The following is a 12,170-nucleotide window of genomic DNA, read 5'->3' on the forward strand; positions in this document are numbered from 1 at the left end:
ACCGACTACCAGCTTTCGACCTGCTGTGTTAACAGAGTTTGGTTGAGCTTAAGGTCACATCCACCTAGCTCTTCAGGTTAAGGTAAAGGAAATAGTGTAACATTTTTTGGAGAAATACACTCACTTGTTTTCTTGCAACAAGAATTAAATAAAATAATCAGCATGAAGGTAGACCTAGCAGATGGTTAGCTTAGCATAGAGACTAGAAGCAAAGGGAAACAGCTAATCTGAATCTGTTTAAAATTCAACTCATTAACATGGAATAATGTTGTTTTTTTGTGTAAAGCTATAGTCCGTATTGTGCAGCGTATGGGTAGAACGCACGCCCATATGCAGAGGTTCTGACTTGCGGCCCTTTGCTGTCATTCCCCTTCTTTCTCCACTTTCATATCTACGCTGTCCTATCAAACAAAAAGGCCTAAAATTCCAAAGAAAAAAAGAAGAAAAAAAAAAAAAAAATATATATATATATATATATATATATATATATGTAATATACGGTATATATACATATATATAGTATATAGTTTTATATTTTTAATATGTAGTGCAGTAATTAATAGTGCAGTGTATGACATACATTTAATTAATAACTGTCTAAGCCTTTCTTTCATTTAGTTTCTCCAAGTTAAACTGAACAGAAGCTCTCAAATCTGTGCTCAATGAGCAGCTGCATATAAGCAGTCATGGAACAGTGGTTTTAATCACATATAAATGCATTCACAGTATCTAAAGGTCATGTCATGCTGGGCAGAATGAAGTGTATTCAGTGGTCCGACACACTGATTTGACTTGACTGTTTTAGGTCTGTGGACAGCTAAACCTGTCAACCCCCAGAAACATGATGATGGCTTGCAATTGTGGTTCACATGTAGGTGTCTTGCCACCATTCATTGATACACAGTCCCACGCAGTTATGAATTCCACCTTTCACCTGCAAAGGTTAGCAAAGGAAAACAAGTGAGGAACCGATATACACAGATTTGTCTCTTTGGAATCAAATCAAGGCAAGGGGACTTGAACTTGGGATTTGAAGCAAGGGAAACAATAATAGGTTGCTATTAAGCGGATTGAATAACAGAGATGTAGATTCTACTCGATCAATGACTTGCAAACAATTTAGCACCTGAAGCTCATTGATTTCCACAGCTTCCCATACATGCTTTAGGGATTTGGAAAAGCCTTGATGGCTCCAGGTACAGCTGTATTATGACAGGGAACAAAGCAGTGAGTCAGAAGGAGACACTGACAAAGACTCCTCTGCTGTTGATTTTATCCTGTATTGAATTCAGTTGAATCAAGGAAGCTGCTGTAAACTGTAGCTCTTCTACTGCCTCATTGCTGCAAAAACCTCTTATAGAAACTGAATCAGCTGCCAGTTTTGGAGATGAAATTGTCTTGACAGTGAAAGAGCTTAATGTGGAAGGCACTCCTGTTTGTCACAGTAACGTTGTCGTGACTAGATAAAAGAAAAGTGTTTTGTAGTTACAGGCTTCATTTTGTTCTTTGTAAAATGCTGCCTTCTTGCTATCCTCAGTTGAGTACAGAAAATGTGACATTATCAGTCACGTAAAGCTTGATGTCTGAACAAGAGTATAACTTACGGGGAATCGAGACAACTGTGACTAATTCTGAGTTGCCCTTGTCATCCTAGGAATTTGTTCACGACTTATATGCATCAAAAGTCAAACAGTCATGTTCTTACACCTTTATAATGCAGGGGAGTTGTGTTTGTCTGCCTGGCTGAAGCAGTATATAAGTCAATCAAAGCCCATCAAACAGGCAATGGTATTTATGTCTGTGTAAGGAGGTGTGTGTCCTGATCACCACATTGCCAGGAAATCCCCACAAGAGGCAGCTTGTGGCACCTCATACTATTTCAGAGATAATGTCATCATTGTCTTTTTGGTAAGAGATGGAAACGCGCTATGCTCTGCTCCTTTGGTTGAAATGCTGCCATAGTCATACAAGGATGTCTTTGTCCCGCTCTGTATCCTCCAACTATTGTTGCTTTTCCACCTCTTATGGAGAATGTGTGATGAGTTCAGCAGGGCAGCATGTTTATGAAACATTACAAAAGAACAGCAACATCGTAACAGTGGTTTTTCACAGCTCTAAACTGCAAAGCATTTCAAAAAGTGTTTCTGAGATTGCTCTTACACATCAGCAGTGTTGTTTGGTTTGTGTAGGTGTTTTAGTTCCTCATGGCAGAATGGCACACCACAACAGGGCGATCACAGTATTTGTCAAGAAAGTGTTACTAAACACTTGGTTACTAAAGCTGACTTGGGAATGGCTTCTACTTTTATTCTTCCCCTTGGCAGAAATGGCAAACTGACCTTGTGTCACCAATTTTTGAATAAACTTCACACCTCCCAAAATGCAACTGCAGGTGTGAAGTTACCTTCTGCATAACATTTCCTCTCAGCCAGCTGGAACAAAAAGTAAAACTGGTTAACAGTAAAAGCCTTTGCTAGCCAGTAGCTGATTGCTGCCCATTTAGCAAAAATGTGCTTCCTCCGTCTCTAAAACTGGAAATGATAGATTTTTTTTACCTTCCATAAAAATGAGATTTAGGATGCCATCCAGGAGAGAATAATCAAAAGTGTGCACCCTTAGCAATATTAGAGAGATCAGAGAGGAAAAGTGACACAGTAGATAACAATTTTGCTCTCAGTAGTAATCAAACAACCTGTCATACAAAATAGTTTGTAAACAAACATACTGACATCCTAACATGGGCAGGGATTTATTCTTCCAGATCTGTTGAGGCACTCTGACCAGCTTGGAGTCACTTACACAATGAATGAACATACATTCTTATTAGTTTTCCAAAACTAACATGGCTAATAACATCTGCCAAGCCAGCCACATGAATCACTGCAAGGAGTTATTTCCTCTAAACTCAGGCATCCATTGAATCTCTCAGGTCAAAATAACAAGGTTGTTAGAGGCACCATTAGCCATAATGAACAGACTATACTGTATATACTGCAGTAGTTCAAAATTGTTTTACTGCATTTTAATAGCAATAATGATTTCTGAACCCTTGACTGCATGAAACTGTTGTACAATTCCTCTTATGACAGTAAAGAACTATAGAGGGTATGTATTGCCATTACTTTTTCCACACAATCCCATGATCATCTACTACTGAGAAGCACACTGACATAGCTACAGTGGTTGGCTCGTGGCTGTTATGAATGGGAGTGATACTTATTCATGTTTTGTGCTTATTTAATAAATAAGATGAGAAAAGTAAAAGTCAATGAGAATGCTAAATTATGTCATTCTTTCTTTTTACAGTCAAGTAAACTAAAGTATTTCTATTTTTTTCCCCAGGTGAAAACAGTTTCTTGTTGTTTTCTATTCAGATGAGAGTGACCAATGCAACTTTTACATACACAGAATTGGTTGCTGGCCTGTCGCAATTCAGTGAAAAGTGAATTTGAACCTAAGGTTCCTTTTTTTATTCTAAAACCACAGCTCTTTTTTGGTTTTCAACGTATGCCATGTGTCGTAATCGTTGCAGTTCCAACAGCAGCTAATATCTCCATGTTTTCATACAGCAGAAACACTGCTTGTGTACACTGTCAAAGGGAAAGTTATGTGAAAACTCTAATAAGAGATGATCTATATATTTACTTCCGACAAGGAGGCTATGTTTTTGGTTTTGTTTGTCCGTTTGATTGTTGGTATACTTGTCTGTCAGCAGAATTACAGAAAAACTATTGGCCGAATTTCCATGAAAACTGCTGGAAAGGTTTAGATTGGGCCAAAGAAGAACCAATTGCATTTAGGACAAATTATTTTACACGCTGTTTTGTTAACATTGCGAGATGTGCTGCATTCATGTAGTGTCAGAATAATCCAAAAACTGATGTCCCAGTGCACTACTAGCTATAAGCTAGCATTGCTAGCGGTTAGCCACCTCATTCTCAATGGCAAAAGACTTTGAAAACACACACAAGTTCACCCTAATCTACAAAAGAAATTAGTAGAAACTACTTACATGTCCCTCATCTGCAGGTATTCCATGCAAAGTTGAAAGTGCGCCCTCGTTTAGAATAACTCTCCAGGCTAATCCGGATTTGTACTGACCGAAGTTAGAGACACAGTTAGCTGATGTGGTGTTAGCTAGAGTGGTTATTGTCTTGTCCCCCTGTGTGTGTGCGGCTCTTTTTTAGCGAAAGAGTTAGACATGTCACTTGTTTTAGCTACAGAGTGAGACGTTCTACTTCTATCCTATCTTTGTTGGGAGTCATATTTTTTCCAACTTTGGTCAGTACAAAGCAAGATTAGCTGGGCAACTTCTTCTAAATGAGGGCACACTTGTGGAATACCTGCAGAACAAGGACATGGAAGTAGTTCTATTGTAGATTATCGTGAACTAGTGTCTGTTGGGGCAGTGTTTTGCCATTCAGAACGAGCTAGCATGCTTGCGCTAGCATGTGCTACGGTTAGTCACCTCGTCTCGGCTAGTTACATAGAAAGTCGTGCGGATTTTGAACAGCTCACCCGGTGACTGAAGGCGGGACACATCCAAAAACCTGTATCTCACTCAAAATAGCATGGATGGTTTTCTTTCCAAGTTTGTATGTGTGTGGAAGCATCAGAGACACTTCATAATATTGGCAATAAGAGTAAAATACTGCTTATGATAATTCTATAGGTAGCCAACTGGCACTAAACTTGACTGTACATTATACTGGAAACCCGGTCAAACTGCAAACACACAGTCTGTTTCAGGTTGATTCACATATAACACTCAAGAAATTATTCTTATGAAGAACGCAAATTTAAAAAAAACTATAACACCTAAGGCCACCAATTATGCATTAGTACTGATGAAAGGAGTGCATGTTTCCAGCCCCCCTGTCTTCATTAGTGTGTTGATATGTTAATTCCAATGTTAAAGCAGTGGCTAAACAAGTTGATCAGGTGCCTTTAATGTGATTATGAAGTGGTGTAGAGCACCTTAAAATGGGGTGAAATGAAAAGGCTAAAGTGCACTGACAAGCACTGTAATAAGGAATGTAGAAAGCAGTAATAAAAGAGGAGTCCAGACAGCAAAAGAGTGCAGTGAAATGTTACTTTGGTCTTAAATCAGCCATTTTTCCCATGCAAACATGCCACATAAAATGTCTGCAGTAACACTGCCATAATCAATGGGTTTTCAGGTTTGAAATGTCTTCACATATGTTTCAGGTAAATGTTTTTTATTAAAACCATGAGCATCCAGCTCAGTTTACATTATTTGTGTTTTTTTAACCTCTTTAATTGTTATATTACTTATCTTTTATCTTTATCCTTGTTGTACCTGCCCTTATTGCACCGTGGGTTGGAGAGAAACGTATTTTGGATACCCTTTTATGTCAGGCAAATATTGCAGAAATGACAATATAGTTGTCTTGACTTGACATTGCATAAAATGTGAAAGTGATGGTAACAGTATGATAGCTCTTTTCGAAGCATTATTAACTTTCTTTTTCCATGAGAGGAGTGGTCTGGAGAATGTTTTTAACAGAGTTCACTTGTACTTGTTCCAGTCCCATGCTGTTTTCTCCCCTGACTAAACACCATGCAGCAGGGTGGAGGTCAAGCCAGAGGCAGCAGATAAGAGGGACAGAACAGAGGAGTGAGAATGGAGGAGGGAGAGGAGGGCGTACTCCCTGACCGCAGAGCACAATGTCTTATCTTGTCCTCTGTCCTCCCTGTCGTTATCTCCTGCACATGGACGTGGAGACTGTAAACAGCTGTTTGCTGCCCGCAGAAATGGAAATAAGAATGGGGTGTTTTATACTAATACAAAATATTTTCCTCAGTGATACTCTCACAGCCAGAGTCTGTTCAGAAAATGAAAACACAAAGGTTATAACTGTATATGGCCTATAAATATCTGAGCGTGCAGTTGCTCTTTATTTAAAAAAAAGATGTCACCATAAAAATAAATAAATTTTCCCTCTCATTGCCAAAATGTGTGACTTTGTTTGGCAAGCCAAGATATAGTATGTTGGATATTAAAGCCCAAATGACATGGTGTTTTTTGGATGCATTTAAGACCTTAGTTGTCCCCTTATACCATATCTGAAGTCTCTTTCCCAAAATTCAGCCTTGGTGAGGAATTACAACCACTAGAGCCAGTTCCACAATCAGCTTTCTTTAGTATGTGCCATTTCTGAGTCTGTAGCTTTTGAGGAGGAGAGAGGAGGGGGGGGGCAAGCTGGAAGCTGTGGGTGTGGCCATTTTCTGGGCGGGCAAAACTGAAAAGGGGAGGTAACTTTGCCCTTATGAACTCATAAGGAGCAAGATTCCAGATTGGCCCATCTGAGCTTTCATTTTCTCAAAGGCTCACCCAGGGCTCGGTTTACACCTATCACCATTTCTAGCCACTCTGGGACCATGGCAGGCTGGGGGAACTCATATTAATGTTAAAAAAAACTCATAAAGTGAAATGTTCATGCCATGGGACCTTTAAATGCAAATGTCATTGGTTGCAGTGAAACCTGGATTAATGACAGGACTTTTACTGATATTCTGAACCTTAATGAGTACAAGCTAGTCACCAAAAACAGACTTGGCCGCCCTGGTGGTGGTGTCTGTTTATATGTGCATTCTAGACATCATATGACTGTTTGTGATGATATTGTCTTAGATGATAGTCAGTGCGACGGTTAAAATGTACTAGCCTGAGTATAGTTTGTAGGGGACCGCAGATTTGGAACGAGCTTGAGGAAAACTTAAAATTGTTGCATTCTGTCTCCATCTTAAAGAAACGTGTCAAGGAAAAATTGCTTTGCTCATATAGTTGATAAATTTGTAAATGTTACAATTTGTGCTGGGATTGTCTGTCTGTTTGTTTGTTTTTGGGTTTTGTTTGTTTTGTTTGTCCATGGTAATTGAGTTTTGGAGGTGTGTTGGTTGTTGTGTGTTTGTTATAGGGCCCCCTCTGAAAAGCTTTTAGTAGCTTATTTGGGGTTCCCATTTCATGCTTCCTGTATATGATTGTTGTGCATCATGGAATTGTGATTGAATGTACAGTGATGACGTGTGAAATAAACGAAACGAAACGAAACGAAACGAAATGTCAGAGCCTATTGTAAAGAGCAATCTTCTTTGGGCTAAATAAAATACTTTTTCAGCCACAATAAACTGTTTTGTAGCTGAAGGGTTTGATGAGACCTTAACAATATGATTTCAGAAGAAAAAATCTTTTTTTTTGTTTTCTGAATCCAGGTTTTGATTATTAGCCATAACATCTTTACCCTCCAAGGTACCTCTCCTTGAGCTACAAGATTGTGAAATGATGTTATGTTTTATTTTGTCATGGAACAGTACTACACTACCCACAATCCTAAATGAAACATAGAAATCTCTGATTGGGGGAGCTCCCTGTTGAAATTAAAATGTTTACCACACCTGTCTGAGTGTGGACTCGCCAGACCCTCCATCGCAGCACTGTGGAGGATGGTCTGGCAAAGCGAGACTACCGCAAACGCAAACCGTGAGCTGCTACCACTGAAGTCTAAGATCATTTATGTGCACAGTTTTGTACCTTTGCCTTTTATCCTGTTTACAAATAATATTTTTTTTTTTACACCAAAACATGTTTTTTTTTTATGTTCACAATTCATCTCGTAATTGGTTTTGTTTGGTTCCAGGCTTAAAACTCCTTATATAAGTATTTTCTGAAACATGGAGAAATTGAATGGGAAAAATTGCTCACAGAACCAGAGCGGTTCAGAAAGCATTTGGTCACTGTTGAGCTATAGTGGCCATCGCTGCAAATTCAAGTCAAAGAACTGAGTGAAGCTCAGCTCCAGTTTAGTTTGCCTCTACGAGCAAATCTGATCGCAATAATTCCACTGAAATTAACTGTCTATGATTTCTCTGTTATGCTACTTTCATCTGGCTTCTGACTGTAAGTGTCTATTGTAGATAATAGTCAATTTATAATTGTACTGTGCATATTATATTAATTAGATAATTAGCAAAATGCTTGAAAATGCAGTTCAGGTATTTATTGAATCAGTATCTGAAAATATTTTTTGACAGTTTATTACAGTGGATGGATATTGTTATGGCTACATGAGAGGGGCCTTTTGGTTTTTATTCTGTATTCTCTGTTCTTGATTCATGGTTTCAAACAGCAATATCCAGGGATGAGCCTAGAGTGGATCTTGGATTACCCTCCAGCCCTTGGCTTAGGTCCCCACCCCCATCTCTCTAGTGCTAGCTCTGCTTCTCTCTCTCTCCCTCTCTCTTTCAAACACACACACACAGACTCCAAAAGCACTACAGACACTCTGCCAATTTAATAAAGAGAGACTTTGTCATGCGTATCTCTCCCACAGCTTCCTGGCCAGAGTGACAACAGTGTGGGTGAGTGGAAAAACAGGAAGAAGACAGACAGACTATACAGCTCTAACGGGCAGTGGGTTGGCCTGTGTGTGTCTGTGTGTGTGTGTGTCTGTGTGTGTGTGTGTGTGTTATGTGTGCGTGTTTATATGTCTATGCTGAAGCCTGTGAATGTGTATGTACAGCATATGTGTTAACCCGATTAGACATGTGCTCACCAGGACATTGCTCAACATTTAGAAGCAATGGTGGTGTAACACAGATAGGGCTCCCTGGTCAGGAAGGAGAACTAACTGTTTCCTGGAGGGGACGTCTAGCTGTCAGTACCCGGCCTGGGTAGGAACGGGATATGGCTTCACCATTAACAGACCTCATGATGGGAAGACCAATGGACAAAGGCCACAGAGAGAACTTCACCCAGGCACACAGCTTTTAGGGGAAATCAATAATGCATGATTTGTGTTTTCTTGGGAGTACAGGATGATTGCTCTTCTGAATGTCTCTCTGGAGGATAAATATCTCTGAAAATGTACAGATCTCTCAACTAAATAAACTCCAAAAGATGCAGCATTGTGCTTGACTTCAGAGCTTGGCTATTCTTTAATTTCCACCCCAGAGACCAAAGGTTGCCTATTCTACCCTGGTTTTGTAGTGTATGAGCAGTCCATCATTGTAATTCACCAATATTTTCCCTAATCCCCCACACTTTCCCCACCTAGTTATTTTGCTGCTGTCAAAGATGTTGTAACCAACTGCTTGAATACTAACTATGTGTCCAAACAGATTTCTGCTGTGAGTGAGTCATTTGGTAAATATAGGGAATGACAGCACTGACATTCAATTTGGGCTCAGCTGTTTAGCAGTCTAGTTGGAACCCATAAACACATGAACATGAGGACAGATGCACACACACAAATACACAGCTGTCAGTGGTTTTGGTGTTCAGATAATTCTGCAGTGCATACATGTAGGAGATGAAACTGCAGTGTGCAAACATGGCGTGACATGAAACCTTGGCATGAAAATAGGTCACATCATAGATTGTTAAGCGTTTGAACGGCCTCAAGTGTTATTGCACCAATGTATCAGTAGATGAAACCTGCTTTAGCTTGACAGCCAAAGAGGCTCCCCAGATGGCAAACTGAAAAATGAAATTATGCCCAAACCATTCCAGATCGTTGTTGTCCAAAAAAGGCTATCACTTCCTGGTGTTTCTGTGGGGCTGAGCTACAGTCAGAACTCCCTTAAAGCTCAGTGTCATATTTATACCTTAAGATTTATTTTGGATGAATGAAAAAAGCCCACCCCCAATCCCCCTGTACAACACAGATACATATCTGTTTACTGAAGAGGTGTGTCTGTGTGTGTGTGTAAGAGAGAGAAAGAGACGGAACAGGCATGTGCATGCATGTGTGCAGGCGGGTGCACAATATTTTCCTGCATGCACATGCATGGGTGTTATGTTTGTTTGTGGAGGGGAAAAGTGTCACCCGGTGCTTTAGCCTTGCCACAAACCCGACTCCTTCTGACATCTGTGAGTCAATTAGCTGACTAAAGAGAAAACATCCCTGCCCCCTCTCTCCCACACCCTCCCTTCCCTCCATGCATCCCTTCCTCCTAAACAACTCCAACCAGCCAGCCAGCCAGCCAGTTAGGTAGTGTAGCATAGCAGCTTCTGTCTGCCCTGACTGGTGTGAGGCACTGGGGGAGGGGCGCTAGTCAGGCCCAGGGGTGGGAGGGTAGTGGGGGTGATGAGGTTGGATGTCAAGAATGTGGCTCATGGTCTGCTCTTTTGTGTGTTTTGTGCAAGATGAATAGGCCCATGGCAGGCTGGGGTGCTAGCTGGCCGCAGCTCCCCGTTGACTTGTGTGTTAGAAAGGCCTGAAGGCCCTGGCCTGCCCCTCTTGAAATGAGACAGACGAGATAATGAAGGCTGCTGGGTGAACAACTTAAACGCCCACTACGTATAGACATAACTATTTCAATGTGTTATTTCCTCTATGGCTCATTCTTGTCTCAATATTGTGTATAGCTCCATTATCTCTCTTCTCTTCTGTCTATTTCTATCTCTCTGTCCATGCATCCCAGAGTCCTCTATCAGGATAGTTATTATTTGCTAAGCTGGTGTGGGGGCTGTTCTTTTTTGTGCCTGGTGCATCCCATATTCCCTTCCACACTTGTCCCCAATGCCCTCCATGTCCTCAGGCTACTGCTATGGAAATATGCTTCAGTCACATTGCTAATTATTTAAGAGTCTTCACCTCATTAACAGTGCTGGGAGATAATGAATGATTAATAGGTCATTCTTCACATTGTCACTGTGTTCTCACACTCTTTTCATATAACTTGTTGTTATACATATACTTGTTTGACAGGTTGTATTGGCTCTTCTTGTCCATCCAGGCTGTGTTTCCCCTGCACTCCTGCAATGCATGTTCATGTTCCTGAAGGTAACTAGAAACGTCATCAGTGGCTGTAAGACAGGAAGTGCAGTGAAGGGGACATGATTAGTGTTTGTGTCGACAATGATCCCTCAGGCTAGTAAATGCTGGAGAATGATGTTGCTTGGAAATGCAGGCAGTGGGCTTGTGGTGCTGACTGTGAATGAATGGCATTGCTTGGTAATGAGCCAAGATTGGATACATGAAACTAGGGAGTCAACTCCCGTTGTGTTTGTATAGCTCGCATTAAGTCAGCATTGGGGTGTGTGAACACCTGCAAGCACTAATACTACGTATAATGTCTTTGCTCATGATAAGTATGCTAAAAAATTCTCAGCTGGAGTAAGGAAGTTATTTCAGTTGTTATCTGGTGCCTCAGAAATCCCTTTATGGTCTCAACTTTCGCGGCTAAGAGGAACTTTGCATTCTTTTAGACATTAAGACAACTCTTCTCTACTAAAGGCCTCAGTTTGTTCCAACAAAGTCATAGGACATGTTATCTGACCATGCCTTAAGGGAAAAGAGTGAATTCTGAACTTAGGGGAGTTAGGGGTGAAAAGCCTGCTGTCACAGAGAGAGGAGGGGTTGGAGAATGTAGAATGAATGAAACAAATGGCAGTAACAGCACATAATTAGTCTTTCCTCTGAGGTAATCATGGTGTTGTGTTTGGTTTTACAGAAGTAGTTGCCTGAGGGATGACAAAGGAAAGCTTGATAAACACTTTCAAACCCTGCATAACTTATTGTGAATTAACACTGCATAGTTTGACTCGGCTTGGCTTGGCTTGGCTTACCTTTGATACCATGTACTTTACTCTATTTTGTTTTCGCAGGCAGAATTCTTGGCTAATCTTCATAGTGACGGCGTGTGAAATTGCTGTAACATCATCTTCTATGCGGCACAAACACAATGTGTTCTCACGCTTGATAGCTGTATCGGCAACCAAACAGAGGACTGTCTGTACTTTGTCAACTGACCACGCCTTTGTGTAGTCCTGTGACATGCAAGTACTGATTCTGTTGGGATTCTCTCTGAACAATCTGCTGTCTGCAGTTTCGATTAGGCTTGCTTGAAACCTCAACCAAGGTTGTTCCCAAAAAGTACCAGGTACTATTCACAACTTTCCCAATGGAAAACCCCAAAAGAACAGTTCCTCACAAGTTAAGCTGTGCCGTACCGTGCAGCATGCATTTTTTAGAAGGAGACCAAACCCAGGCGTTAAAGCCTTAAAGTGTTCCTGGTCGAAACCACTTCAACACTGTTGCCGTCCTACACGGTCAAACGTCTAGATCGCTGAGATCCCATTACTATGTATCATCTCTGAGCGGAATCATATTAGGACGACATGACATTTTACCATGCTAATATGT

This window comes from Etheostoma cragini, chromosome 6 (assembly GCF_013103735.1).
Source record: "Etheostoma cragini isolate CJK2018 chromosome 6, CSU_Ecrag_1.0, whole genome shotgun sequence".
NCBI classification, from domain to species: Eukaryota; Metazoa; Chordata; class Actinopteri; order Perciformes; family Percidae; genus Etheostoma; species Etheostoma cragini.